Below are 14513 nucleotides of genomic sequence, written 5' to 3' on the forward strand. Positions count from 1 at the left end.
AAATTGCTGGATCCAATAAATAAAATATATCGATGAAAAAATGTGTGACAGTTCAAGTTCAATGCAAGTATCGCAAAATGGGACTAAACATTTTCAGTAATGGTGTTGAAGAAGGTGGAGTTTAATTGACCAGAGTCAACTTCTGACTAAATGATATCATCATTGAAGATAAAATAATATTTTATTAAATAATATTTTATTAAATAATTCAAACAAAAGTTCAGAAGTTATATGAACATGCAAACTCCACTGTAGGCATGATATGGTGACATTTTGCTTTTGTCAATTGACTAGTAATTCAAAATTGTTGACAAATCATCTATGGACATGTACTCCATCAAGTTAGCAGGAGAATGTAAAATACAATTAATTAAATGAAACTGGTATTAGAAAGTTAGTGATTGCACTGGTGACTGAAACTACCAGATCGCTGCAAAAAGTCAACTAGTTCACTCACATCCTTTGGGAAATGAAATCTACTGCCCTCATTGGGCAGTCCAAAACATCATCTCAAACTCTTAACTGATTGGCCTTGAAATGATTTCACACAACTCAAAAAAAATGGCACTGCACTGTTGAAAATTGGTGTAACATAAGTTTAATTAAAATGAAACAAAAACCTGAAATAAAACCAGGAAATATGTTGGATCAGACAACATCTGTGGAAGAGGAAACAGCTTATTATTGGAAAGTTTTGGAGTCATTGGGATGGAATACTTTATAGTCACGTGTGATTAGGCACAGGGAGATTCTTTGCTTGCATACCCAATGTATAGAAATAGCGGCCACCTACGGCGCTGACAAAGTTACAAAGCTCGCCGGCTCCTCCTTTTGTTCTCCCCCCACAGCAGTTCCCCCACACTGGGTGTCCATTGTTCTTTGTTCTCCCTCCCTCCTCTATTGTCCATTGTTCTCCCCCCACCACCATCACAGTGATCCCCCCCATTCCGGGTCCTCCATTGCTCTCCCCCCACCTCCCTCACAGTAATCCCCCCCCACGCCGGGTCCTCCATTCCAGTCAAAGAATGGAAACATAGTGGAATTTCCAGCCAGTAATCTCACTGAGCCATTCCGGCAACAATTTTAACCACAACATTTCAAATAGGTGACTTTTGTCCAGAGCAATTAGATTTGGACAGTAAATGAATTTAAAACATAATCTGGATTAGTGAAGTCTGAATGCAGCTGAAGCCTGAGATAACATGGGCAACATAGTGATATAATAGCCAGGGCTGCAACTTTGCAGCTCCAAAAATCTGGGTTCAAACCTGCTGTTGGCTGTGTGAAGTTTGCCTGGTTTCCCGGCGACTGCCTTGGTTTCCCTGCGGGTTCTCCAGTCTCCACGCAAATCCCAAAGATGTGGTTGTTAGGTTAATTGGTTAGTGTAAGTTACCAAGAGGGTAGATAGGTAGGAAAAATAATCATGTGAGAGAGAATTGATTGCAGGGAAGTAAGTGGACAAATGGGTTTGTTGTGATTGCTGAAGTGCCAGAGTAAACTCAATGGGCAAATGGCCTCCTGCGTTTTGAGAAAGTAGGAAGCAGGATATTAGAAGTAAGACTTTTGCTTTAAAACTACTGGGACTTGATGTACACACATACAAACCCTGTGGAGTTGGTGTGGTCAGAATTTTGTTTTCAATCCTTCATTTGCTGGCAATATTAGTACATCAACCATCAGACCCTTTTCTATGAAGCCAACAAATTATTATACAAAACAATACAAGTGATTACTTGGAAACATGACACCCTATAAATCAGTGATGTGAAATGCAGTGAAACACCTACACTAAGCCTGGAAATGAATAGTGGGTTCACATGATGCAAACCTCGAGGTCCTGGAATATAATTTGAAACTACATCCGTCCTTCTAGGATGTGCCACGTCACCACTATCACTGCCAAATTCACACAACTCTGCAAAAAGGTAAGTAATATGATTAAATCGTGCTGTGAACGCTACCTTAGAAAATAATACCTGCCACTGAATTAAGTACTGTAATTAAGTCTGATTCACACTCTTGCTTGAATATGCTATATAGGATCTGAAGAACTTTTAATTACACCTTGTGAATTGCTCAGATACCTGGCACTTCATTTCTTTGCTTATAAAGTATTGCATTTCTGCTTGATTTCATGGTCACTTCGAAGAATTATTCCTAACTCTTTCGTTGGCTACATACAGTTGGCATTCTTTTTTTTTGTGTTGTTAGTTGATAGAAACTTTTTATCTTGGTGATTAGACACATTGCATTAATTTCCAGACAAGGAGGTAAAGATTACTGTAGCCCACACTCCACAATACTGCACTTGTCCATTTATCATATTTTCTCCAGGCACTGATCCAACTCCGAATTTGCCATTTATAACAAGTAATCTATTTGCAGATTTTTCATTTTTAGCAACAATGCCGCACAATGTTAAAGCAGCAAATATACCACTCATTCTAATTACACTGTTCCAATCCTATTAATCTCTTCCAGTAGGTCTCGCTTGCATTCAGGACAAGCCAGGATGGTGTGATAGGTGAAACTTGGTGAGTGACACAAGGAGAAGAGGCAGTATGTAATGTGCTTGGAACTTAATCCTTAAACCATTTGTGGCAAATACTTCATAAGACTGTTGCTGAAGAAATTGATACACCAAATAATGTCTTCTAAATTTTCTGATTGAAATTACGATTTATGCAAATGGAAACAGAAGGGAACAATTTGCATTGGATATAATACATCATGAATAGCAGAGATAATTAACAGTGTGAAATTTCATGTAAATGTGTACAACAGCTGAGAGTAATTGCCAAAGAAAGTTTGAGAAAGTCTTTGAAAGTAAGTCCAGTCATTAGATGTCAAATAGATGACAAATAATACAGGAACTAGTGACTATCTTCCACCCAGTTGTACATGGAGGCTGCAGGTTAAACACAAACTATTTGCAAGCGTCAGAAGCTTTTCTGCAGTGTATCAATATATTTTTTTGAGATACAGTGCAGAAAAAGGCCCTTCGGCCCACCAAGTCTGTGCCGACCATTAACACTGTGCTACACACAGTAGGAACAATTTACAATTATACCAAGCCAATTAACCTACAAACCTGTACGTCGTTGGAGTGTGGGAGGAAACTGGAGATCACGGAGAAAACCCACGCAGGTCACGGGGAGAACATGCAAACTCCGTACAGACAGCACCCGTAGTCAGGATCGAACCCAGGACCTGGGGCTGTAGGGCAGCAACTCTGCTGCTGCCCCACCGTGTATTTGTTATTTTTATTACTTAAAACAGAGCCATTCTCAGTGATGGTGACTTGAAAATTAAAGGTATTACATAACTAATCTGATTGATATATCTATCTTCTTTGGTAACATAAAGCAGGGAAGAGTTTGTGGCTCTTCATCCATCTCAATATTATATCCCTGTAAAACAACACTGTATGTAAGAACAGGTAGATAGGTGCCTGAAGAAATACTTGTAATGTTTTAGATTCTTAACACTAAATGAATTTTAGTGTAATGTAACTTTGTGGGATTACAAATGTGATAATAGTAACTCCTTAATAATTTTTATACATCCACAATCAGGCATTTACTCCTACATTGCAGCAAAGCATTGCATCAGAAACCATTAGCTTTGAAAGCTTTATTAATCTTTGACTTATTCAATGGTTTCCAGGAACGCCCTGCGTCTTTATGTCGCATTGAGGGTTCTTTGTGCTGTTGAGCAGAGTAGGCTCGCAGCCAAATTTAAACGTTGAATCAAATGACATTGAACGTGTTTGATCTCTGTATTTATAATCGCTCAGTGGGTCTCCAATAACCTATTTTGCTGATTAGAAAAAAAATGCTCTCATTTTTATAGCAGCTTTCATGTTCTTGTGACTTTTTAAATTTCATAGCCAGTGAATTGCTTTTGAAATGCTATATTGACAAACTGGACAGTTTGTGTACATGGAGATCCCTGCTGCAGCAATGAAACTGGAGAACGATTACCTGCCACGCTTTGTCCTGCCTCTCCCCTTTTCCAGCTTTCTTCTCCCCCCCCAGCCCCCACTCCCACAGTCAGTCTGAAGAAGAGTCTCGACCCAAAATATCACCTATCCATGTTCTCCAGAATGGCTGCCTGACCTGCTGGGTTACTTTGTGCCCTTTTGTAGAACTCTCACATTTGATTGATAGATACAGCTGGGAAACAGGCCCTTCAGCCCACTGATCATTGATGACCATCCCTACCTTGTTCACACTAGTTCTGTTATTCCACTTTTGCATCCACATCTTACACACAAGGGGCAATTTATAGGGTCCAATTAATCTACAAACCCACACATCTTTGAGGTGGAAACAGGAGCATCCAGAGGAAACTCTTGCAGTCACAAGGTCAACCTGCAAACTCCACATACACAGCACCCAAAGTGAAGATCGAACCCTGGTCTCTGATGCTGTGAGGCAGCCGTGCTACCAGCTGTTCTACTGTGCCACTCTTATTCAGTTCTTTGAGTTTGAGGATAATTTGGATCCAAACTAGTTCTGTGGGTTTTAAGGAGGTTAATAAGGCCATTGTGGAAACCAAAGACGGAGAAGGAAGTGTTTGACGGGATAGAACGGTAATAGGGGAAGTAGTAGCTTTATTCATGTAATGTGCATTTTCTCAAGGTGACTTTGAGAACATCCTTGAAACATTTGGTCCATGTTGAAACTCTTGAGTTATTGAAAACTCTTACATTCAGAGTAGAGTGTCTATTTTAGAAGTCTGGTGTCAGGCACAGAAATGATGTGTGAGTGTAATTGGTTGAATATAATTAGAGTGTCGCTGATGGGCCATTGTTAGTCACGTGTGTGACCTCACATGGTCACACACGTGACCAGTCATATTTGACCTCTGACACTAAACAAACATTGTCAGCATAAATATAAACATTTCACTGGATAAACTTTGACATATATAAGTCATATATAAGTCATTCTTAGTCACGTGTGTGACCAAAAATGTGAACAATTGTGGAATACAACTCTTCTAATTCTGAAAGCATTACAGGTATATTGTTTTGTGCTATATAGCACAAAACAATATACCTGTAATGCTTTCAGAATTAGAAGAGTTGCATTCCACAATTGTTCACATTTTTGGTCACACACGTGACTAAGAATGGCCCTGTTGGGATGTTGGCCTGAAGAAGGGTCTCGACCCGAAACGTCACCCATTCCTTCTCTCCCGAGATGCTGCCTGACCTGCTGAGTTACTCCAGCATTTTGTGAATAAATCGATTTGTACCAGCATCTGCAGTTATTTTCTTATACTTCCTTATCTTTCAAATGGGTTTACAGGATTTTTCATTGGCAGCATTGGTGACAGTCCTTCAGTGCTCCACAGGGCATGCTGCTGGGTTTTCCATGAAACCATCATGCTCCATAGTGCTGCTTTTGAGGTCTTGATCTTTGGCACTTCTTCAGAGGCTGAAGGCACAATCTCATGGGATGCTGTAGGCAAATGTAACAGTGGTTTAATCAAAGTGTGATGCTCCTACAATCCATTGCTCCCTGGTTATTCATTAAGCTGTTATCTCAAACAATGTGTTATGGTCCTATAGTGAGACTTGAATTTATAAATGTTTGACTCGGGTACAGAGATTATTACCATTAAATTACGATTTATTTATCTAATGTTAGTATGTGATCTTACCAAACAATATGTTCTTTGGCAACCATTTGAACCTCATGGAGCCTTTAGGTTCTCACCCGCGATGTGTGCCAAGTTTGGACTGCATGACATTTACAGGCAGTTAGGTCAGAGACTCCACCTCTATTGGTTAACCCAAAACCCCTCCTCCATACATTCATCTCCCAACCCTGCATCCCATATAACCCACCCTTTTCCCCCTCCCCATCATCCATATCCCTCCCTCCAGCTTTACATTTCACACCTGCACAATGGTGCAGCGGTAGAGTTGGGGATTCAGTAGAGATACAGAACTAAAAACTGTCAGCAGTTAGAAGAGAAACAAGGCAACTTGTTGTGAACCATAACAAGTTCTTAGTTTACATCCCCTGGGACCCCTCGCACAACTCCTTCTCCTGGTGACAATTGTCTCCCCTCACCCACCCCAGTTGCAACTGTCTTTCCTCCAGTTGTTGATTTCACCCCAAACTTAACCCTTACAGTCCCAATCATTTTCCAAGCAATACCTCCATCTGAAAAAGTCCTGAAATGTGGTTCTAAATCCCTAGGCCTTTGTGACATTCATAGAATAGTACTGCACAGGAACAGGAACTTTGGCCACAATGACTGAGCCGAACATGATGCCAAATTAAACAATTACTTCTATTCGATATCGATTTCCCTCCATTCCCTGCATATCCATGTGTCTATCTTAAAAGCCTCTTAAATAATTTTGAACTTCCATCCATCGACTTTCCTGTCCTGATTCGGCAATGGTGGTCATTTCAACATGATAAAATTGTACGGTCTGCTCTGTTGGGCACGATAACTTGAGCCTCATATGAAATAGCATTTTACAGTTACAGGCTGTTGAAAGAACAGTTTTCTGGGCCACTGCCAATTACATCTGTAAGATGCCATTTTCTGGAATTTAGAAGGATGAGGGGGGATCTTATTGAAACATATAAGATAATTAGGGGATTGGACACATTAGAGGCAGGAAACATGTTCCCAATGTTGGGGGAGTCCAGAACAAGGGGCCACAGTTTAAGAATAAGGGGTAGGCCATTTAGAACGGAGATGAGGAAGAACTTTTTCAGTCAGAGAGTGGTGAAGGTGTGGAATTCTCTGCCTCAGAAGGCAGTGGAGGCCAGTTCGTTGGATGCTTTCAAGAGAGAGCTGGATAGAGCTCTTAAGGATAGCGGAGTGAGGGGGTATGGGGAGAAGGCAGGAACGGGGTACTGATTGAGAGTGATCAGCCATGATCGCATTGAATGGCGGTGCTGGCTCGAAGGGCTGAATGGCCTACTCCTGCATCTATTGTCTATTGTCTATTGTCTGTGCCCACATCCTTTCAAGTAGAATTAACAAAGGAAAAATAGAATTGGTGGCCAAAAATTACTATTAATTTATACATTTGGAATATATTAAAATGTGAAATGAAACTTTCCCATTATTACAACATTTGATCAACTTTTGAAAATGAGCACACTAAATTATGACAAGCAAAAATACTGGAAATCTGAAGTAAAGATTTTAGAAACACTGCAACACTGCCTGCTAGGAACACCCATTTATATGTCCAAATTGTGCATAACTAGTTCTGCAGAGTAAACATGCAAATTAACTGAAATCCCGCATATCATGAACTGATACACAATACTTCCTGTTGTGATTTGTGCTATTGAAGTGATATTTTCAGCTATCACGGGGATTTTTGATAACATTTTCCAAAGTACAGTGCTAAATCTGGACAGAAATTTGAATTTCTGCTTGTAGGCCTTGGCACATTTTTCTCAGTCACAGTTAAATCAGGAACAAGCTGAAAAGTGCAAAGAAATGCAAATTAGTTGGTCCTCGCAAATAATCAACATTTGACCACTGCTTTTCGCACAGTTTCCTCTGCAGTATTTGTGTTCACAGACATCAGGGAGAATAACAACAGTATTCCTATATATATATACATATATACACCCCAGTGCCTGATACCGAGATTAGCTTGTACCTTGCAATATATTGATGGTTGATCAGCTCAGCTCACACATGGGAGAGCACCATGTCTCCTCAATTCATTGCACCCTTTTACATCATTCTATTAAGGGAGACACGTGGACTGTACTTTGTTTGGCTTACTTCCTGGAAATCACTGTTGTTATGCTGCAGCTGTAGACCTGGTAGGCAGCTGCCATAAATGGTGGGTGGTGCTTTTATTTGTCACGTGCAAATGCACAGTGAAATTATTTTCTTACATACAGTCCAGTGAAGTATTGTTATACCGAAGCATATTCCCAATTTGCAAATAGTCTACAGCCCGCATGCAAGAGGTGCCAGGTCTTGGCGCCATTTTCAAAGTTCAGTCCGCACTCTCGTTCTGATGAGCGGTGCCGGATTCAGGCAAGACCCAGACTACTGCAGTCCTCCAGCCATTGCCTATCTTGGATACAACGTTCCTCTCTTCACCCATCCACCTTTGTGCCCCGGGGGTGCCTCCTGCAGCCGATCATGAGGCCGCAGTAGGACAGACCTCGATTCCCTCTCCTCTCCTCTCCTACCGGCCTCGCTCCTCGCGTTGTTGTATGGGGAGAAGGCAGGAACAGGGTACTGATTGAGAATGATCAGCCATGATCACATTGATCACAGTGCTGGGTCGAAGGGCCAAATGGCCTACTCCTGCACCTATTGTCTATTATTGTCATCTCTAGCTCCATCCTCCCAGTCTGTGGGCTCCGGGGAAGAGCAAAAGGGCCACGGATCATGAAAGTGAGGAATCTGTACATGATTTTGGGCAGAATTCAGCCTATCAATTATTTTAACCATTTTTTTAAACAAATTTCTTATGGGTTTTCTGATGAGATGCTCATGCTGTACCTGCTTTAATGCATTAAACAATGGTAAACCTCAGTATTCAGGCATATATATCTTGCAATTCGCTTTAATTAAAATAATAATCATAAAAACTACTCTCAAGTTTGCCCATGTGGAGAAATGTTTGGAATATCACCACCAATCAGATTTGAACCAATTTATGTATGCAAGGTATCAAAATATTTCTTTGTAAAGGTTGTAAAATGATTAAATGCATTATATATATTAAATATATTATACTTGTATTTCCAACAAGCAGACCAGGTCATTCCAGGCCAGGCCCTGGCGCGAGTTTCCCGCCTGGCCGCCACCTGCGGCGGGAGCGCGAGCGGGTGGGCGGGCGGGCGGGCGGTTGGTGTGGCGTCGTCGAGACGGCGGGCGTGTGTGTGCGGGTGGGCGGGCGCGGGGGGGTGTGTGTGTGTGTGTGCGGGGGTGCGGGTCCTCGGCAGATGCATTTCTTCGGTAGGTGCATGATTAAAACATTTTTGTTTTTAAAAGACGATTGAAATGTTACCCACTTTCGCCGGGTGAGGGAGGGGGAGGGGGAGGGGGAGGGGGAGGGGGAGGGGGAGGGGGAGGGGGAGGGGGAGGGGGAGGGGGAGGGGGAGGGAGGGTGAGGGAGGGAGTGAGGGAGGGGGTAGTGAGTGAGGGAATGAGTGAGGGAGGGGGGAGAGAGTGAGGGGGTAGTGGGTGAGGGAGGGGGTGAGGGAATGAGTGAGGGGTGAGGGAGGGGGCGGGTGAGGGAGGGGGCGGGGGAGTGAGGGAGGGAATGAGGGAGGGGGTAGTGAGTGAGGGAATGAGTGAGGGAGGGGGGGAGGGGGTAGTGGGTGAGGGAGGGGGTAGTGGGTGAGGGAGGGGGTGAGGGAATGAGTGAGGGGTGAGGGAGGGAGGGAGGAATCCCGCCTGGCGCGCGGCCTAGCGCCCGTGAGGAGACGCCTGGACTCGACGGCGGTTTAAACTAATGGCCTGGCAATGATGAGGGGGGAGGGCGAGGGCGAGGCCTTCCTCTCTCCCTCGTGCTCTCACTCTTAATCACCGCGGTATCTCGCCTTCAAACGCTCGCCTGTTTTGACTTGGCAGCAGCATGAACTTCCCAGACCCGCTTCTGCCACCTCACCCACTCCACCCACTCCACCCACTCCCACCCACTCACCCCCACCCCACCCCACCCACTCACCCCCACCCCACTCCACCCACTCACCCCCACCCACTCCACCCACTCACCCCCACCCCACCCCACCCACTCACCCCCACCCCACTCCACCCACTCACCCCCACCCACTCCACCCACTCACCCCCACCCACTCCACCCACCCCCACCCCACCCCACCCACTCCACCCACTCACCCCCACCCCACCCACTCACCCCCACCCACCCCACCCACTCACCCCCACCCCACCCCACCCACTCACCCCCACCCCACTCCACCCACTCACCCCCACCCACTCCACCCACTCACCCCCACCCCACTCCACCCACTCACCCCCACCCCACCCCACCCCACCCACTTTGCCAGTCGGGCTCCCGGCCCTGCTCTACCCCGTCCACCGGCATCGGGCACCATCCCACCACGTGGCGGGCTCCCATTAACCCCTTGCCTTGCCTTGCCTTGCCTTGCGTGGGTTTGCCCAACGCTTGCTGAGCGGGCAATTCATTACTACATTCACTTTTGCATCAGAATTTAAATTTAGGCTTTTGACCCGAAGTTGCTGGTCCAGTGCTTCTGGCTCAGAACGAACGTATTTCTTAACTGATAAGAGACAAAGAGCAGAAATAATACTTGATCTGCTGAGCAGGACAGTTTTACTGCACCTGTTTTATCTTCACTCAAGATTCAAAATTCTGAAACACTTCCTGGCAGCTTTACTTACTAAAGGGTGTTGGGATAAGTCTGGGGGCAGCAGGTCGCTCATTGCGCAAATACATTTAAAAATTAGTGGAGGATAGGCTATGTGGGTGGGGGATGTCAAGAGGGTGTATTTTTGACATTGACTCTTCATGGATTTTAGATAAATAGTTAGAAATTAGAGATTGTGTTATTGCAGAATTCTGCCTGCATGGATATGGAAAGTTTTGCTCAAATATAAAATGAATATTAAGGTGAGTTTGTAAAATGAAACATTTATCACAAATGCAACAAACATAGTGTATGTACTGTACTGTACAGTATGTGGGCCCAACATTTGGATTCAAAGCTTTTTGATTGGATTTTGCTGACATTTAGTTTATAATCCCCTATCAAGGCCAATGTGCCAAAAGCCTTTTTGACCACCTTATCTACCTGCGACTCGACCTTCAAGGAACCACGCACCTGCACTCCTAGATCTGCTCTACAACACTCCCCAGAGGCCTACCATTCACTGTGCAGGTCCTGCCCTTGTTAGACATCCCAACATGCAACACCTCACAATGTTTTCACAGTTCCAGTACAACTAAAATTGGTTTTCATCTTAAATAAATCGAACACTGCCAATTAAACAAAAAATGTAAATTATTGAATAAACGTGATCTATATTCTTTCACTATGTAATGAAAGAGACACAAAGAAAATTGAGGGAGAAGGGAATTATTGCTTACTCAAGAAATCACCAAAGGAAGGTGAAACCATGTGATTTATGCACACATTAGTTTGATTGAAAGATATAGCATGTAAACAGGTCCTTCGGTCCATTAATCACCTGTTTTCGCAAATTCTGACAAATACTCCCCACCTCTTCCTCCACCTACATTCCTTTCGCTCACTTCACAATTCTCAACTCTTCAATCCTTTTGTCTCTCACCTTCAGATTTGTTTTCATTTCTGGACTTTGTCCAGTCATCTGCCTATCCAAAACCTTTCTTACCTGTGTTCACCTATTACTTGCCACTCTTTGTCCTGCCTCTCTTCCAGCTATCCCCCGGTCACTCTGAAGATTGACCCTGACCCAAAACGTCATCTATCCATGTTCTCCAGGGATGCAGCCTGAACCGTTGAGTTACTCCAGCATTTTGTGTCTATTAAAAGTGAGCTTGGTTTTAATTCTGCAAAACACCTCAGTACCTCCTTTGTAAGACACACCCAACCAGTTGATGTATTTATAGTAAAATATAGAATAGAAAAAAACATAGTTGTTTCCTTTGTTGTTCTGAAAAGGAAGTCCTCTCAAAGAAGGAAGAGGACTGTGATGAGATTCTTAACTGCTTCTTAACTGCTTTATGTTGCTAACCTGATATTCTGAGAATAACTCACAACAGCAAAGATGCATTGAAGGTATTACAAGAGTTTGAAATAAATAAATACATTAACTGACTGCTTCATGACATCATCTGTACATCCTAAACAACACAGTGGTTTGTAATTCAGATCTTATTCTGTATCCAATGTCATGGATCATCTTGTATATAAATAAGATTACAAGATAATTATTAATCAGGAGCTCATTCAGCCAAAATCAATTTGCCTATCTGGTAGCAATCCACAATATCTACATTGTAAAATCCAATGTTGCTGAAATTATTCCAAGATTTTATCATTGTTTTTCTGTGTGGAATTTTACTCTTACATGTTAATCATTGTTCAAATAAGGAATCTTTTCCTCTTTATTAGACAGGTGATTTGATGCAAAATTACAATAAGATAAAAAGTCCAAGATGTACCTTAAAACATCGAGAAGTGAAGCACAGGAACAGGACCTTCAGCTCAGTGTCTGAACTGAACAATATGCCAAATTACACTAATCTCACCTACTTGCACATGATTCATATCCCTCTACATTCATGTGTTTATGTCAGAGCGACTCAAATGCCACTATTCTATCTGCCTACACCCTCCTGGCCATGCATTTCAGGCACCTATCACATATTCAGACTCCTTGTTAGTAGTATGTTTAATATTTCTTTGAATGCTGTTATTTTTCAAAATTTCCTGATGATACAAAACCAGGTTCCAAGAGGTTTAAAAGGGAAATATAAAGCTAAGTGAATGGTCAAGAACATGTCAGATGGAATGGAATGTAGAAAATTGTGGTGTCATCCGCTTTGCATAAAACTGAAAGTAAAATACTGTTTAGAAGGAGATAGATTATGAAATATTGATGTTCCAATGGACTTGGCTATCCTTGTATACCAGTCATTGAAAGCTAACATCTATCTATTCAGCATGCAGTCAGGAGGACAAATGATATGTCCACATTTATTATGGGAGGCTTTGAGTGCAGGAGTGAAGAGGTCCTACTGAAATAATACAGACTGGGCAGTGTGCACCACTTTTTGCAATTTTCTTCGTTCCTTGGCATTCAAGTTGTCAAACCAGGGTGTGATGCTACCAGTTAAATTCTCTACTCTACACCTGTAGAAGTTTAAGATAATATTCGCTGACATATTCTGGCATCTCCAGAGTTTATAATGGTATACTCTCCAACAACTTGATATCAGGTGCAGAATATGCTTATTTTCTCACCCACCAGTTCACTGAACTGGCATTCTGATGTAACATATCAAGGCGTCTTCACAGCATCTCCCAAACCTATGATCTCCTTGACCTAAATGAGAGAGGTTGGAGACAAATGAAAATGTCACCTGTATGTAATTCTCCAAATCATTTGCCATTACTTCATTGTTGTTGGGTCAGAATATTAGAATTCCAAACATAGAAACAATGTGGAAACACCTTCACGGCAAGTACATCATCATTCAGAAAGATGACCTAGTATTCTGAGTTCTGCTGAAGGATCTTGGAAATGTTTTTCTCAATCTATTTTTGTCTCATGGGTGCAATCTGACCAGCTGAGTATTTTCAGTATATTTTGTTTTAGTTTCAGATTTTCAGCATCTGCAGTCTTTAGATTTTCTTTTCAATACATCTATGCATCTGAATGCATTCAAGAGAGAGCTGGATAGAGCTCTGAAGGATAGCGGAGTCAGTGGGGCATGGAGAGAAGGCAGGAATGGGGTACTGATTGAGAATGATCAGCCATGATCACATAGAATGGTGGTGCTGGCTCGAAGGGCCGAATGGCCTCCTCCTGCACCTATTGTCTATTGTCTAATACTTTTGGGAGAGTGCTTCCAGTGGAAGAAGTTTAAGGAACTCTCAGTAAATTTGGGATGTTTGTTAAATCACACCTAAGCAGGACTCCCATGTTGGTATCATTTTCATGGTATACTGACGATCAGTGCTAATAGTCCAGGAGAATCCAGATCTTAATTGCAGACTTTACTCCATTAGCTTGAATTTTGAACTACCTTAACGGAAATAACTTCAAAGATTTAAATTGCTGAAGGATTTCTATGTCTTTTGACAGACATATGTAAATCAGCACTAATGGAGACCAAGACTGACGAGAGTAAACTTGATCTCGCTTACGTTCTTTCATAGTGGCCCCAAAGAAGCTGAGAACAAAGTGCAATTAAGAGCCGCAACGGTATGTTTTCACTGCTGTGCCTCTGATTCAATTAGTCAAACGTTGTTGCCAGGAAAAGAGGACAAATCAGCAGAGTGGGTTTGAATGTTGTTTTTTGTAAGTATGGCTCTCCTGCTATACTTTTTGTTCCAGATTGCTGTTATTAACTGAGCTACTTTTTAGGAATTATAAGTTTCAAACAAGTCAGTTCATATATTTTGTTGTTGCACAGGACTTCTGTCCTTGTTGTTTTCTTTCTTCACAATTCCATATTGCTTGACGAAAAGGAGTTTTGTTTTAACCAGAGTTATTTTTTAACTGATGAAATTTAATTAAAGGATACATTGATTTATGTAGTAAGAAATTTGTGCGCCGATCTCTGAATTGCATGGTTGAGCATATTCTCCATGGCATGCAATTTATATCTTTCATTCTGCAATTTGATCTGTTCTATTATTGTGCTTGTATTGTTAAATGGTTTGTTATTCTGAATGTTTTTTCATGTGAAAATCTTTTTATGATTAGTGTATTGTATTAACTTGGGAAAGTGGTATCACTGCTCTCGTAACTTGTTTTGGATGTGAAATAGCTTTAAATATTTGCTTTAGAGAAAAGTTGTT

Source organism: Rhinoraja longicauda, chromosome 6 (genome assembly GCF_053455715.1).
Source record: "Rhinoraja longicauda isolate Sanriku21f chromosome 6, sRhiLon1.1, whole genome shotgun sequence".
Classification (NCBI taxonomy): Eukaryota; Metazoa; Chordata; class Chondrichthyes; order Rajiformes; family Arhynchobatidae; genus Rhinoraja; species Rhinoraja longicauda.